We start from the raw sequence: 17,708 nt of genomic DNA on the forward strand, positions 1-17,708 counted from the left end.
ACTAGTTTTCTGCAATTCATGCATGAGGACATCCAGTTCCCTCTGCATTGAAGCTTCTTTCCATTTAGATAATAAGTTCTCTTTCTATTCCTCTGATTAAAATGGACAACTTTATACTTAGGCACATTAAACTCTATCGGACAAATTTTGGCTCATTAGCTTCACCTATCCAAATACATTTGTAATTTTTAAATTTCTTCATTGCAACTTACTTTTCCAGCTATTTTTGTGTCAGCTGCAAATCTGGCTATAGTACTTTACATACATCCACATCCAAGTCATTGACATAGATTGATCATAGATTGACATGGAATGGGATTTGAATTTTGAAGGGTATAGGATATTTAGGAAAGTGGAAAAAAATAAAGGGGTTGCTCCTTTAGCTAATGATGCATTATACAATTATATTAAACTAATACATGTGATTGTATTATCCAAACATATTATTATATGTTTGCATAGATAGAAAAAAAACATAGAAAAATTCAGCGCAGTACAGGCCCTTCGGCCCTCGATGTTGCGCCGACCGAAGCCTACCTAACCTACACTAGCCCAATAACCTCCATATGCTTGTCCAATGCCCGCTTGAATGACCATAAAGAGGGAGAGTCCACCACTGCTACTGGCAGGGCATTCCATGAACTCACAACCCGCTGAGTAAAATATCTACCCCTAACATCTGTCCTATACCTACCACCCCTTAATTTAAAGCTGTGTCCCCTAGTAACAGCTGACTCCATACGCGGAAAAAGGTTCTCACTGTCAACCCTATCTAAACCCCTAATCATCTTGTACACCTCTATCAAATCTCCCCTAAACCTTCTTTTCTCCAATGAGAAAAGTCCCAAGTGCCTCAGCCTTTCCTCATACAATCTTCCTACCATGCCAGGCAACATCCTGGTAAACCTCCTCTGCACTCGTTCCAATGCCTCCACATCCTTCCTGTAGTATGGCGACCAAAACTGCACACAATACTCCAGATGAGGCCGCATCAGAGTCTTATACAACTGCAACATGACCTCAGGACTCCGGAACTCAATTCCTCTACCAATAAAGCCCAGTACACCATATGCCTTCTTCACAGCACTATTTACCTGGGTGGCAACTTTCAAAGATCTGTGTACATGGACACCAAGATCCCTCTGCTCATCCACACTACCAAGTAGTCTACCATTAGCCCAGTAATCCATCTTCTTGTTACTCCTACCAAAGTGAATGACTTCACACTTAGCTAAATTGAATTCCATTTGCCACCTTACTGCCCAGCTCTGCAACTTATCTATATCGCGCTGTAACCTGCCACATCCTTCTTCGCTGTCCACAACTCCACCGACTTTCGTGTCATCCGCAAACTTGCTCACCCAGCCTTCAAGCCCCTCCTCCAGGTCATTTATAAAAATGACAAACTATTTACACCTACTTGCTGTTACAAGAAACTTGCACTGCTTATTTCTCCCCCGATTGGTCCCTTCTATTGCCAATGCCATCTATTTTCCCTTTTAATGTGAATTGAACATATACGTAGGGAGTGAACACAGAGAGTGCAGGAGAAACTCAGCAGATTTGCCAGCATCCTTGGAGAGAGAAACAGTTAAATTTTGAATCTGGTGTGGTCTGATGTTTCTTCAGAACTTAGTCTGCATGATAACCTCTGATTTTATTCTGAAGACTCTTGGGACTTTGGTCCTTGACAAACACTTAGATGGTGTCTCATATTGTCTTTCAGTGTTCAATTAAATCTATTGCTAAATCCTTTGCTCTTTCTCTCTCACTGTCTATTGTATATTTACTTATTTCAGCTGAAGTAGGTTTTTAATGGTGTAACCTATAGCCCTTCTTCGGCTCCGACTCATACAGCAACACATGAAGCATCTATCCACTAAGCCATTTCAGCAGCTGAGGATACAAAATAACACCTACTTGGAAAGTTGGCTCAGTGATAATGTTATTGCTACTCATTTAATGAAATAAATCTAGTTGTCACGATTGCTTTATAGGATAAACAGCACTTAATAAATGTAACCTTCTTAATAGTGAACCATTAGATAGCTGCCAATACATTGTGGCTTTATGTGTTACACTGATCAATCAAATAACAAATACATTCTCATTTAATAGATTATGAAACAGTTTTCAGATTTTGTTGGAAATGCTGACTATTAGAAACAATCATGTAGACTTCTCTCTAGAGAAATGACTAATTATCAGTTGCTTCTGGGAGCTTTATCCTTATAATTCAAGGAGAATTGATTTCTTTGAACCTTAGTCAGTTAATGTTTTACAATTAGAATAAATCCTCCTCAAAAAAATTCTTATTTTGCATTTTCTTAACACAGCATTGATTTAAAAACATGAAATGAACCTCAGAGTACTGATTAGTATTTGTGTAGTCTATTGGCTCTTGAGCTAAACATGAATTATTTAAGAAAAATCTAATTGAATGAGAAATGGGATGAACTTCACTTTGACGAGTTCATTTTTGGAATATGGGTTACAAGTAAGGTACTTTACCAGAAAATTCATCATTAATGGACAACTCAAATTTTCTTGGAAATTTGTTTTTACTTTGCAAATGTTCCTGAAGCAACTTCTTTATAAATGCCAATTACAAACAGAGGAGCATGTTTATCTTAACACTGGTGCAGCCAAAACTTGTCAATACATATTTGTAAGCAACACAAGATTGTGTAACCTTTCAGACTTATAATGTCTGATTTGTGCTCTGACTCTCAAAATTTCTGTGAGAAAGTATAGTAGCATTTTTTACCTTTCAATTTAATTTGCATCACTCTTGCAAATTTTTCTCTTATTATAGAAATACATTAATAAATATTCCTCTTATAGAGTTATAAGAATTATTATAGAATTAAACCAATTACAAGAAATAATCTTCACGCTCCCACTAGGAGAATGAACAGTATAGCAATTTTGTTTCTTTATTCTAATATGTTATATGGATAATCATTGTAACGTCTTTAACATTATTTGGCCGTTCAGTATCAATTATTCCTGAATTCAGCTTGAAATATGAATTTTAACACCACTCACATGGTAAAAGATTTGTGGTAATGTTGAGTGTGCTGGTCACACTCAGAGAGCAGCTGGGTTACCTGTTGGCCTGGGCCTTGCACCAGAGTGAGCAAATTCAGCAGATAAAGTTCCAGGGAACCTAAAATTTTATTTGAAATATTTTTGCACCACTGCCGAAGACAAGGTTATATGGATTATTACATTAACAATCAATGCTTCCCTACTGATGGGTTCAGGATCTTTTTATTTATTCAACTTCAGTCAAACTTGCAAACCTCTTACCTTTTATTGCAACAGTAAAACAAGACATATTTGTAGTGTGCCTGCTTTTTCAACTGTTTATAATATCGCATCTTTACTGCAATCTAATTGAGTTTTCTCTGTTGCTACACTAGCTGAGTAATATATTATGTCTTTCAATGGATAATGGCAAATTCTGTTGCAACAATATACCGATCGCCGAATTCCAGCCATTGTCAAAATCCTTTTTAACTATTGATGTTAAGTCAACCAGAATTGCAAACTCTTGCTCTTCTCAATCACACATGTGTAAAACAAGTATACTGACTGCCTGGTGATAGTGCACAAAGCCTAATACACAGACAGGCTGAAAGTGTTCTAGGGTTTAATCAATTATTTGAAAAGAAAATTTCTGGTATTGCTCTGCAAATGCTCTTGCCAATTGCAAATCTACTGAAAGTGATACACAACTTAAACTAAAAGGAATTTGTATTCATATAGTATTTCTCAAGTCCACAGACCATCCAAAAAGTACTTTATAGCCTGTGAAGTATTTTTGGAAGTGCAGTTTCTGTTACAATGCAGGACAAAATGCAACTAATATGAATGACTACAGCAATTTGCTACCAACAGTAAGGTAATCATGAGTATTATAGAACATAGAACATAGAACATAGGACATAGGACATAGGACATAGGACATAGGACGTAGGACATAGGACATAGGACATAGGACGTAGGACATAGGACATAGGACGTAGGACATAGGACAATACAGCACAGAATAGGCCCTTCAGCCCTCAATGTTGCGCTGACCTGTGAACTCATCTAAACTCATCCCCCTACACTATCCATCATCATCCATTTGCTTATCCAAGGATTGTTTAAATCTCCTTAATGTGGCTGGGTTAACTGTATTGACAGGCAGGACATTCCATGCCCTTACCACTCTCTGAGTAAAGAACCTATCTCTGACACCTGTCTTAAATCTATCACCCCTCAATTTGTAGTTATGCCCCTCGTACATGCTGACGTCATCATCCCAGGAAAAAGATTTTAACTGTGTACCCTATCAGATCCTCTGATCAGCTTGTATGCCTCTATCAAATCCCCTCTTAGCCTTCTTCTTTCTACTGAGAACAGACCCAAGTCTCAGCCTTTCCTCATAAGATCTTCCCTCTAGACCAGGCAACATCCTGGTAAATCTCCTCTGCATCTTTTTCAATGCTTCCACATCCTTCCTGTAGTGGGGCCGCAGAACTGTACACAATATTCTAAGTGCAGCCGCACTAGCATTTTGTACAGTTGCAGCATGACATTACGGCTCCAGAACTCAAACCCTCCAAGAATAAAACCTAACACACTGTATGCCTTCTTAACAGAACTATCAACCTGGGTGGCAACTTTCAGAGATCTACGTAAATGGACTCCAAGATCCCTCTGCACATCGACATGACCAAGAATCTTTCCATTGAGCCAGTATTCTGCCTTTCTGTTACTCTTTCCAAAGTGAATCACCTCACATTTAGCAAGAAACAATTTGATTTCAGATAGTCAACATGGTTTCATCAAGGGCAGGTCATGTCTCACAAACCTCATTGAGTTTTTTGAGAAGGTGACCTTGCATGTGGATGAGGGTACAGCAGTTGATGTGGTGTACATGGACTTCAGTAAAGCCTTTGATAAGGTTCCACATGGTGGGCTATTGTAGAAAATGCAGAGGCATGGGATTGAGGGTGATTTAGCAGTTTGGATTAGAAACTGGCTTTCTGAAAGAAGGCAGAGAGTCATGGTTGATGGAAAGTATTAAGCTTGGAGTCCAGTTACTAGTGGTGAGCTACAAGAATCTGTTTTGGGACCAATGCTGTTTGTCATTTTGATAAATGACTTAGACACAGGCATAGGTGGATGCCTATCCTTTATAATATTTTCCAAAGCTTTTCCTACAATAGACGCAAGGCTCACTGGTCTATAATTACCTGGGTCATCTCTACTGCCCTTCTTGAACAAGGGCACAACATTTGCAATCCTCCAGTCCTCTGGTACTAAACCTATAGACAATGACGACTCAAATATCAAAGCCTAAGGTTCTGCCATCTCCTCCCTAGCTTCCCAGAGAATCCTCAGATAAAAATATTGATTGAGAGACAAATGTTTATCAGGAATAACAGTCCTAAATTTTTTCATTGAAGACTAAGATATTTTACATTTACCTGAGGCAAGCAGGGTATCATTTGAATATCATATCAGAAAAACAGGCCCTCTGTCAGAAAAGCATGTCCTTAATACCACACTGCCCAGTAAGCTTTGACTTGCATTTCCTGAAGTGAAATTTGAATCCAGACTAGAAGGCAAGAGTGCTACCAACTGACCCTCAGGTTTTCTGATATGATAGTGTTATGAAGCTACATTCCTGAGGGAGGGTTTATGCCCGAAATACTGATTCTCCTGCTCCTTGGGTGCTGCCTAATGTGCTGGTTACCTAACATCAATAGTACGGAAAATGTCAGAGTCTATTTTGTAGGTTGTGATAAGGATGCTTAGAAAACATCAAATGGTCAACTTAGTGATACGAAAGGGAAATCCTGCTTGTCGAAACAACTGAAATATTTTGAGAACATAACTTGGAGAATAAATGAAGGAGGACCAGTAGGTGTGGTGTTCTGAATTTTCAGAAAGCTTTTGATAAAATCTCACTTAAGAGGTTTGTGTGCAAAATCAAAGCATGTGGAATTGATTGTAATACACTAGCATGGATTAAGAATTCTCAGTATTTCAATAAATCAGCCTTCTGATTGATATACTCCTAAAGCCAGATTTTAAGGAAGTATCCAGTGCTTAATTTGATTTCTATTAGTGATGTGACAGATATTTCCAATGGGTACAAAATTACTGGCAGAATTTCAGTTCTCTGGAATTGGAGGCAGAAATATGCATTGGAAGAAAGAAAGTCATGCTTTTGTATATTATTTTTCACAACCATTGACTTCATACTTTATAGCTAATTAAGTGCTTTTGAAGCACTTAGGTAGGCTATTGGTATAAAAAGTTATACTCTTTGACAAATAGCCATTTTCAAATGCCATCCTCCGAATTCAATGATAGAGGCACATCCTTATAAATTTCAATCATGTACCATCAGGTCTCTTGCCTCACTTCACAACTTGAAAAATATTGACATTTGAGAGCAATTCATCAAAAGCTTGTATAGGAAATTGTATAGGACTTCACCTGACAAAGGAGAAGTGCTCAGAGAACTTGTGATTTTAAATAAACCTGTTGGACGATAACCTAGTGTCATATGAATTCTGACCTTGCATAGGAAAAGGGATACAATCACAAAGCATTTTGAATTGAGACCTAGTTTATTTTCAGTCTTGCTTCAGTGCTCTAGTCAGGTTTGCTGGCATCAGGCAGGCTTGTGGGCCTAGTCAGTTTTCATTCTGAACAGCTTAGTTAAGAGGAGCTATATGTCTGAATAAGTTTGTATTCACCAGAGCTTGGAAGAAGAAGTCATCCCAACTAGGTTCATGGCTCATACCTGGCTTGTGAAAACACATGCTTCCTGTTTTGGCAAACACAATTATACTACAAACCTTATTCCAACAGGGTATTAATGAGTATTCATGATATACTGATGAATGTAAAGCAAAATCCCAACCTCATGACCATTATGTTCTGAGAATTCAATAGCAAAGGTTTAAACTGCCCTCAGGAAACTCATTTGTTGCCTTCTGCCCAGTTGAGTTCCTCAGCCTAACCTCCTAAAAGGCCTGAGTGAGCCCAGAAACTTCAACGCCATGTCTCAAGCTTGGAGCTTTTCTCGTCTGGCATCCTGCAGAGCCACAGTAGGTAAAGCAGCAGGAAAACAGACATCACCTAGTCATTCCATTGAGTTTGATCTGCTGTTACATCAGCCATGGTGGCTTTTAAGAATCTTTTAAAAACTAATTCATTATCTGTTTTCCTTAAAGTCTTGCTTCTAAAATAAATATCTGACTCCTTTAAAACAGCCCTAAACTGATTCTGCATGTATTACTCCAGGGGCGAAATGTGTCCTCACAAAATTACATCCAGTCTGACTGAGAATGCAATATTGCAAGTTGGCCAATTCTGTAACATCGGTGCACTCTTTTACTGTGGTGATACTTATTCAAAATATGCTAGACATTTCCATCCTTGCTGTTTCAGACATCGCTTGGAAGGACAGTGTCACCTACTCAGAGGCAAAAGTGAAGACTGCATTGCTGGAAACCAGAGTTTAGATTAGAGTGGTGCTGGAAACGGTTGGCTTTTGCCCGAAACGTCAATTCTCCTGCTCCTTGGATGCAGCCTGACCTGCTGTGCTTTTCCAGCACCACCTGCTCAGAGGCCCAGGAATGTATTAATTCCATCAGCAAACGCTGCTTGTTCAACCAACAACATCTGCATTGGCTTGTCCATGTTCAATGATAGCTAACAGTTGTATATTTAAAGACCATCTATTAGGTGAGTTGGCTGACTGGATTATAGTCCTCTGGGTACCCTTACCTCAGTCACAAGGACATGTGGAACTAAGATATGAAGATGACAAATATTGACACTGACAACTGGGAAATGGATGCTGCTAGTTGGGATCTCTGGAGGCAGATTATTTAGAAAAGGAGAGCTGGTTTGATAAAGCTCAGATCAGGGCCCAGAGAAATTAGAGGTCAGCAAGTATTGCACTTTCTCAAACATGTCTTCCCCTTCAGAAAATGCAGCAGAGACTGCCATGCCATAGTAGTGCAGTGCTTAACATAGGCTGACCACCACAGTGCAGACCATTGTGTAATGAGAATGAAGTTTGCCACAAAGATATCTGTATATTCTTGATTCATCTTATTGGATGGAAGAGTTGTTCCTTATTTATTTCATTTGTTTCAGCTCCCTGAATCATTTCACCCATTAATCTAGCCTCCATTGAACATAGGCTATTTAGATAAGCTCTCATCACAGCTTTTTCCCTTATCCTAAAGTGTAATTCCTGAAAGCTTTATCAGGCCAATGATGATTGCCTGTTAGGGATTCATTTAAGTTCTCAATTTTGAAGGGAGACCAACAAATCTATGACTTTTTTTGGCATTGATACCATTTTCCCAGGGGGGTTCTCAAGTTTTAGTAGGAGTTACAGAAAATATTTACAGAATTTCACCCTCTATATCCTCCTTAAGCTTTCCTCCACATCTAATTTCACATTGAAGTCCCCTACAAATATTATAATTATGCCTTTGTTCTGTGCCTTTTCTATCTGCTGGTGTATTTTCTGTGTCATATCCTTTTTTCCTTTGCAGTTCCTTCAACTCTACCCATACAGATCCTGCACCTTCTAATCCTATAGCACTTCTTCCTATTGATTTAATTTCATTTCTTACTAACAAAGTAACCCACCCCTCATCACATCTGCTGTCCTTTCAATAGCACATGTATCTTCGGACAAATTGGCCCACTGAATTTCGTCAAGTTTAGAGCGCTGCTGGAAAAGCACAGCAGGTCAGACAGCATCCGAGGAGCAGGAAAATCAATGTTTCAGGCAAAAGCCCTTCATCAGGAATGAGGCTGGGAGCCTTCAGGTGAAGAGATAAATGGGAGCCGGGTGGGGCTGGCATGAAGGTAGCTGAGAGTGCAATAGGTGGTTAGGGGTGGGGGTGAAGATAATAGGTTGGAGAGTAGGGTGGAGCGGATAGGTGGGAAGGAAAATTGGCAAGTAGGACAGGTCATGAGGATGGTGCTAAGCTGGAAGGTTGGAACTGGGGTAAAGTGGGGAGAGGGGAAATGAGGAAACTAGTGAAGTCCACATTGATGCCCTGGGGTTGAAGGTTCACGAGGCGGAAGATGACGCGTTCTTCCTCCAGACGTCTGGTGGTGAGGGAGTGGCCATGTCTCTGTGATATCCATAATATTGTACCAGCCAATTCTAATTAATGTTGCAAGCACATTTAAGTATAACACCGTCAGTCCTGCATTGACTGATCCCTTCTCATGGTTGTCTGCTTATCTCTTGTACTGAAATTAGATTCCTGAACCTTTCCATATTCTCGGTCCTTTTACTTATTCTGGAAACTTCCCTCCTTTAACTTTTTCCATAATTTTCCATACAACTGAATGACTCCGACCACAGTGAAAGACACTCCAATTGTCTATGCCCAACATGACATCCTCAGAAGGGAAAATTAAGTCCATTGGTTTCTGCTAAGTAAGCTCATTGTAGTCACAGAAGCCTTTGAGGCTCTCTAGTTGACTTTTAGTTGTCTCTGTAAAGCATGCATCCACATAGACAAAAATAAGATCCATTGACTGTTAGCTACTCTATAAATAAATGGCTTTCCACTAAACACAATCTAGTCTCACCTGTAAAGAGTCATTACTTGGGTGAGATTTCATATTCTAGCATAAAAGCAAAATTGTTCAATCAGCTTAGGTAGACTGGAAAGTTAAATCTGCATTACTTACAAAAGTCTGTTGCGGGATATTTTGGAGACACATTAAGTTTTATAATTTAAAAATTGCATAACAGATTCAAAGAATGCAGATGACAATGTAAAGCATGTATATCCTTGATCATCACATAAAGAAGATTAATAGCTAAAAGTTTGTATTTGCTTTCTGATTAAAAGAAATAAGATATTGGTTTTGCTGGGTTGGAAGAAATGGTATAATTTTGGAAAGATTTAAAAGCAACCAAAACTGTTTTATTGTGACCTTACTCATACTGTTACTTACAGAAAATTCTAAACCACAGTAATGTATTAACAATCAGACAGCATTCAGCCTCAGCAGAAAATGTGAGTGACAGAATAATGCATAACCTTTCTTTTTGCAAAAGTGGGAGTTTTGATAAGAATATCCAATTACAATGTCTGCTTTTACTGGGATGCAATCACTGAACTACTGCCACTCTAGTTATTCTCTATATGCTGTGCTGTTAAGTTGAGGATATGTTAACATAATCTCACTGCAAATCTACCACATGTTGTGGCCATTTGAAAGCTAAATTTAAACAATTTTGATTTTAAACAAAGTATGTTCGAAAGAAATTCATCTTATGCCAGTAGGATTTCCCTTTACCTTTATCATGGTTTGCCTATAGTACAAGGACAGGTGTGGCAGAAAATTGGTTGATCAAAAATCACGTACATCCATGTCATTAAGTGTTATTTAGATGAAAGGTAATTATGTAGCAATCACAAGGTGATATCAAACATCACACTTAATGACATTATTGCCCAAGAATACTGTACACCAGGAATGCCAGCAATCAAAAGGGTCAAAATATTGTTAAATGCCAGTTCTGCCTTATGTTACAAGGTTTATAATAAGTACATTTCAACAGTGCAAACCAGGTCAATGCAAGGAACATAGATTGCTAGATATTGCCTTGATTTATTGTACTTGATTCACGTGAACAAAATTCTCGACATGGAGGATATCTGTCTCTTTGAGTTGCTTCTTATATTCAAACTTGGCAGCAGCAACCACTTTCATCCCTCCCATTGTCAAACTCTGCTGGAGATCAAAAAGGAACAGCTTGACAGTGGATGATGCTATGTTCATGCAGACATTGCCACTGAAAAGGAATGTCCCAAACATTGCTGACTTTGTTTTATCAATTATTTCGTTAGGTTTCCTTTTGCATTGCTGCCCATTTTGAGCTCATTTTAGAATGCAAAATAGAGTGAAATAGATTTGTAAAGACCAGCTTTAAAATCAACTGTTTAATATGTCGGCCTAGGATAATTCTGCCAAAAGCAGAACTCTCATTTAAAGACCTACTAAGATCCTATTTTACCACATCTAAATAGAGGGCAGAATTGTATAGCTCATAGCCTATAACTTTCCCTATTCAACTTCCTGGTTACCTTCCTGCCATCCTCACATCCATCCCCGCCCTTTCTGCAATCATACCTAATGTAGGCAAGGCTTAGGATGTTCCACTTGCCCTCACTCATTTGAGGCTCATAAGTAGCCAATTATTGGCCACTTCCTTGTCAGCCTCAGTTTTGATGATGGATGGAGGAATTCAGGGCAGTCAGAAAGGATTGTAAATCACCCAGCTCAGGCCTTGGGCAGGAAGGAGAGGTTGCTCCTCTCATTGCTCCCCCAAAGGGTATGCTCTGCATGCCTTATGTGTTCCCTTCCTCCTTCATCTATCCAGAAACACCTGCAGCCCCTGAGCCTCACCTCCCCTTACCACCATGCGCCACCAACCCCTTGCCCTGTGCTGCACTGACATAGTCCTGGGCTCCAGACCTTAAAATCAGCGGATTATTTGCAATCCCATTGCTGGTTACTGTCTCCACTGGTGTTGCTGGACTTACAGGGCTGCTGAACAATCAGATTGGTTGGTGGCACTCTGAGGAAGGGCTTCTGTCCAAGAGAGAAGCAGAACCTTCGTCCCCAGCCAACCAATGCTCCTCAGAGTGTTAAGTGTTGGCAGGTCATTGTGAGCAACAAGAATGGGTTTCTCACCAGCAAACAAATGCTGTCCAGAGTCAAGAGCTGTGGTTCACCTTTCTAACTCATTTTCTGAATTTCAAACCAGACAGCTACCAGCACCAGCTAAGCGTTGCAATGAGCTATAGGAACATTTCCTTATTGTGTACCACATAAAGAAATAATTTTGTGTGCTACCATTGAGCGTTGCTGATGTTTATTCTGCAACAAATTTTTTTGGCATTTTTGCTGTTCAGTCAGCACCTTTGCCACAGTCAGCTGTGCTCAAAATATTGGCTTGCTTTGGAGATATGGAACAGCATTTCCGAAAACATCAGCAGGATCACATGGGTGGGCAGTAATCCCAACAAATGCTGATTGGTCCTTCAAAGTTCAAGCAGCATTCAGATTGACTTATTAGGTGCTGGATTAACAATACTGTTAACCAGAGACTTAAGTGCAGGTGACCTGCCTGTCCATTCACAGGATAAATGCAGTAGCGATCATAAGAAGGGAAAAAGAATCGGGATTCTAAAATGTGCACAAACCCAGAAATCAGTTTTAATCAAAGCAATTGCGTCATCTTGTGCAGTGGCAATCTTCCCTTTCTTCACTACATAATCACTCACAAAATGTTAAACATTACAAATTTAATTAAATTTTACATTAGCTGCAATTGACAACCTAGCTTAGAATGCTAACAGTGCAAAATGTATCGTGTTAGTGGTGAAAGTGCAAAACAAACATGTCTCATGATGCCATGGTCCATTGTCAATTTTATACTACTTGCCTCAGAGTTATTCAAGTAACCTGTTGACTCTGAAAATAGAAGTCTGTTAGACTGAACCTACTTTATTATGCCCAGTCTTTAATTGCCATCATTAGAACTTTTATCCCATAATTTTCTTTGTGAAAAATTTGCAAAACCAGAAGGATTGCCATTATCCGAAAGTACCACTTACTCTGTGCAAGAAATGGCCCAAAGCGTGCTTAATCGGCCATTTGCCACAGTATTTGTTTATTTTCTTTACAACTCATTTTCTTACCAAAACCATTTAATCCCACCCACAGAGATGAGAGAATATAACTAGGGCAATATTTTCCTCTGTTGCATAATTTCAAATTAAAAACAGATGTGAGTGAAAGATGTAATTTCAAGAGAAAGCTTGAACAAGCAATTCATCATTATTAATTCTGATTAATCAATCAAATTTGTACCCTTCCAAAAATGATTCATAAATATTTGTGAGAGTGAACCAAAGCTTGCTCCAGCTTCAAAGATCATTAATGAGGTATTCAGATAGCTTCCTGCTGCTAAACAATCAAATTGAAAAGCTAATGTTTGATTCCAGGTCAGGCCTGGTATCAGTAAGCTGAGCAAAGGGAAAGATTTCAAAGTATTGCCACAGTTTCATATATTGGAATAGCAGAGGGCTCTATAGATTCAAACATATCTTGTAAATTTGCTACAGATTCTCCTGTTGTCTTGACTCACAGCATAAATTCCAGGCCCAGTCCCTTTATTTTTATATCATTATTAAATTAGTACCAGAACGATAGAATGCCAAATATGTTGAAGTGCAGTGCCTTATAAAACACAGAGAGAGTTCTGGGATTAATACAACAGAAATGATGGACCTCCCAAGATTTATTGTAAGAGGTTAACTTGGAAAACACTTGCAGTAAATTAGGTTTTATGATCTACAGTGATTAACTTGTGTAGGAAGCACACGTCCCAATTGATTACACTGAAAATAGCAAACTTCACTTAGGCACTTTGATAAAATTCTGTGAAGTAAAGTAATTGAAGTGAAGTAAGACACTTTTTATTTGGCAGAAACTGGGCAGATGGTTAGTTAAACACAAGGTGGCGTGGTGGGGGGGCACATCCACCAGCTGGCACATCAATCCTTCACCAACATTGATGATTTTCACCTGCAGAGTTCTCAGGTGAATGAGGCGTCTACTTAAAGTACATCAATCTGTCTAAGTAGGTATCTTGTGGTATCACATGGACCCAGAGTCGTTTTGGGTTTGGTAATCTCTTGCTCTTGATAGGGCTGTGCTTTTTTTCTCATTTAACATTTAGTGTCCCAGCAATTTGCTTTACGAAATGTTCCAGTTTGCAGCATCCCTCTCTTTACATGGACCTATGTCAGAGATTTTTGTCAGTATTAGCAGCCTCATCAGTGAGACCACAGATCAGCTCCTCACCAGTTCCTTCTATTGTCATCATGGGTGACTTTTCTTTGACTGTTAACCCCAGAGAATGACTATTTTTAGATGATTAGTGCATTTTCTACGTTGGATTTTGCTGTCCCCATGTATAATGAGTCAAGAAAGAAGAACGTATAATAATTACCATCAACAAGGTAAAGGTGCTGAAAAAGCATTCAAATTAAAGGTTTAGCAAGTGCCTAGGATCTGATGGTCTCTACCCTAGGGACTTTATTGAGGTGTCTGCAGAGAAAGTACAGGCATTGGTCATAACCGTTCAAAATTCCTTAGATTCTGAAACCATCTCAGCAGAAAGCATCCTTTTTTCATGATGTTAGTCACAGAGAGTCAATTGGGAGAATATGATGAGATTAATTTCTCAATCTTGTGGGAAAAAAAGTCCAATTTGCATCTAAGGTTTGACTGCAGATATAAGAATCTTGTGAGTTTACAGCTACCTGTAGTTATAGAACACAGCATTTGAAGCATATGCAGTGATCAAGTATATGGGTCACAGTCATTAAGACAAACAATTTTGACCATGTTATATGACATTATAAATCGATCCCAATCATCTCTGATGTTCACAACATCAAAGGCCCATGTACAGTTATTCCTTGGCTCTCTGTGAAAGAGCCATCCAATGTATGGAGGATGATACTGAGCTGTCACTTATGAATGATGTGAATGTTGACTGTTCATATGACCAAGGATCTACTGTACAGTTCGTTCTGCATTTCGTTAACATAAATACGTTACAACATGTTTGACGAACTGGTGACACTGTTTCTAAACCATGGCGTTTTAACGTGTGTATTGGTTATAATGTGATTCCAGCCCCATTAGTTTAAATGCTGCTGCTATTATATGATTTTCTTATAACATGGGGTTGCACGAGAACAGAACTATCGTGCTATAGCAGAATTGACTGCATCTTACTTTCAATTAACCAAAGGACTTATAGATCAGGCCATAGCAGACGTGATCATCAATATTACCACAATACTACAAAAGCACAGAGAGTTTAAGAAGGAACAAATTAACAAGCAAGCCCAGAACCAGTAGCCACTTGCAGTGGTAACTCCACAGCCTCCATATAAGGAAGTCAGAGCTGCAGGTTCCCTCAGGCCGAGGAGAAAGTGCAGGAGTCCCAGATACACACCTTCAGTATTATTTCTTCCAGATAACTCAAGTGAATTGCCATCGCAGACTGAGAATATAACAGGTCTCTGTCATGAATCTTTGCTAACTGCAGGAGTGAGGTGTTTGACCTGAAGAGATGGATGGCTATCCTATTCTGGTGTCAGTCAATGTGACAGCTGCATTAATTTTTTTGCAACTGTTTATTTCCAAGGATCTATTGAGGACCTATGTAGGATCTCAATCTTCAACTCTCAAATATGTAAAGGTTGTCACTGGTGCAATTTGTGACAGAACCCCCCTCTGCATTTTGTTTCCCTGTGATAACATCAGAGCTACAGTCTGAGCTCGAGATTTTGCCAACATAGCTGGTTTCCCCTGCTGCAGGGATATGATACATTGTGCACACGTTACATTGAGAGAGCCAATTTCATATCGTGGCTGACTTCATCAACAAAAAAGGGTTCCACTTCATCAGTGTTCGAGTCACCTGTGATCATTGGTACATCTTGGAGGTCTACACTGAGCACCCTGGGGGCTGCCATGATGTCTTGTTCCTGCATCGTTTCAAGGGCCAAAAGTCTTATTGAGAGAAAAGGCTGGTGACCTCTCTGACTCAGGCAAAGCATTGACACAATGTAGCCCATTCTTCCAGCAGTAGTATTGTGAAGCAATAGGTTTCTTTAAGACAAAGTTCTGATACTTGAATCAGTCAGAGGGAGAGATACTTGCATACAGTTCAGACAGCATGAATAGTCCTTACATTTTATGTTTTGTAAACGGTAGCAGGCAAAGAGGAATCTCATAAACAGTAAAGATCTGAGAGAGCAACAGCAGTCTTCCAGGGAGGAAGATGAGGACATTGATCAGGACAACTTACTCTTCTTCATGAGAGAGTGTTTCTGCATCAGACACAGGCAGGAATTAATTGACTCTGCTACCTAATATATCGGAGTTAGGGAAAGCAGTCATGCCTTCACTGTAAGTTTGTTGCTGTGTAGAAGGCAAGCAGCCGCTGGTTATCCCCAGAAGCCAAGACAGTCTTTTATTGCTTGTTTATTCTTTGCTCCTTCTGTTGTTTAATCAACCTGCAATAATATTATTGTGTTCAACTCTGTGAAGGCTTTCCAACAAATTATGCTCCTACATCAAACAATTAGGAGCGTCTCTGGGCATGGGGGAAAGAATACCATTCCCATGGACAGGTTTCTAACATGGGATGGCACTGAGGATGCGTAGCCTCTGTATAATTAATATGCTTTCAGATATCAAGTGGTTATGGAGAGAAAGAATTGAGTTCGATGATCAGTCATGATCATTGAGTGCTGGAGCAGGCTCAAAGTACCAAATGGTTGACTCCTGCTCCTAGTTTCTATAGTTTTTATTTGGCAATTAAAGTGGTCGATTTAGAAGCAATTCTGTACCTAAAGATCTGTTGCATCCATGAAATCAAATCTTGTGATCTCCATCGTGTGCCTCTGACTTTGGATCAACCAGAAAGTGTTGTATCTTTCTCCAATATGATGATTCATCTTATCATTGTGAAGGTATTTTAAATCCATAACATTTCAATGTTGCTTTAAATCTTCTGTTCTTTAAGCTTGCATTTTTATGTTCCCCAATGCTGTTTTCACCTAAACTATGGAAGAGCTATGCAGCATTACCTTTATTTTATGTTTAATGCTGGATGTCTGTTTTAACACTTTAATGAAACTTTAAATTGTATTACTGGCTGCTCTGGACTGGTTTACAGCTTTCAAATTTTCAACAGTTTGTTCTGTTGCAATTGCTATGGTGCTTAAAGGACATACATGCCTTTTCAGGGTTTTCCCATAATGTACAATGATCAAAATTGTTACTATGTGCTTCATCTAGGGTTTTTCCACTCTTTGCAGTCAACATGGAGTTTTTCAACTTCCTCCTGGGTAAAATTTGCACTTTCCACCTTTCACACTTGAAAGCACCAAACACTTCCTTTGACACAAATTTGAAAATAAATTTCTTTGACTATGTCCCTTTAAATTTTCCCACCGAGATCACTGCTTAGTCCCAGTCTTGGTAAATCATTAACTGCTTCTGACTTCTGTTAGAATTCTTCACTAAACTTCTTTGAATTTGTGCATTTTCAGCCTAAACAAATTCTGAGGCCTTTCAGATGTTGTAGCGCTGGTCTAAATTTCGTTTCTGGCCTTTTCATTGTTACTTGCAGCTGCACATTATGGATCCTAATGTCAATGGTGGTGATACTTGTTGCAAAAGGTGACAGCTCTCTTTTATATTCCCTTGCCTTCCCATTCTGGTCTTTGTGTTATTTTTCAAAAAGCAACTTCCTTTTCCCTTAAGGATCTCTAATTTTGCTTCCTAGTGCCTTCAATTCCTCCTTACAGAGTTTCCCTCACTGAGGCCTAAGTGTTATCTAAGTTTTTTGTTCTGTTTTCCTAGTCCACTCTCTTGCCCCAACACTTAGAGTCATAGAGTCATAGAGATGTACAACACTGTCCAACCCATCCATGCCGACCAGATATCCCAAACCAATCTAGTCCCACCTTCTAGCACCTGGCCCATATCCCTCCAAACCCTTCCTATTCATATACCATCCAGATGCCTTTTAAATGTTGCAATTATAATAG

This window comes from Chiloscyllium punctatum, chromosome 3 (assembly GCF_047496795.1).
Source record: "Chiloscyllium punctatum isolate Juve2018m chromosome 3, sChiPun1.3, whole genome shotgun sequence".
NCBI lineage: Eukaryota > Metazoa > Chordata > Chondrichthyes > Orectolobiformes > Hemiscylliidae > Chiloscyllium > Chiloscyllium punctatum.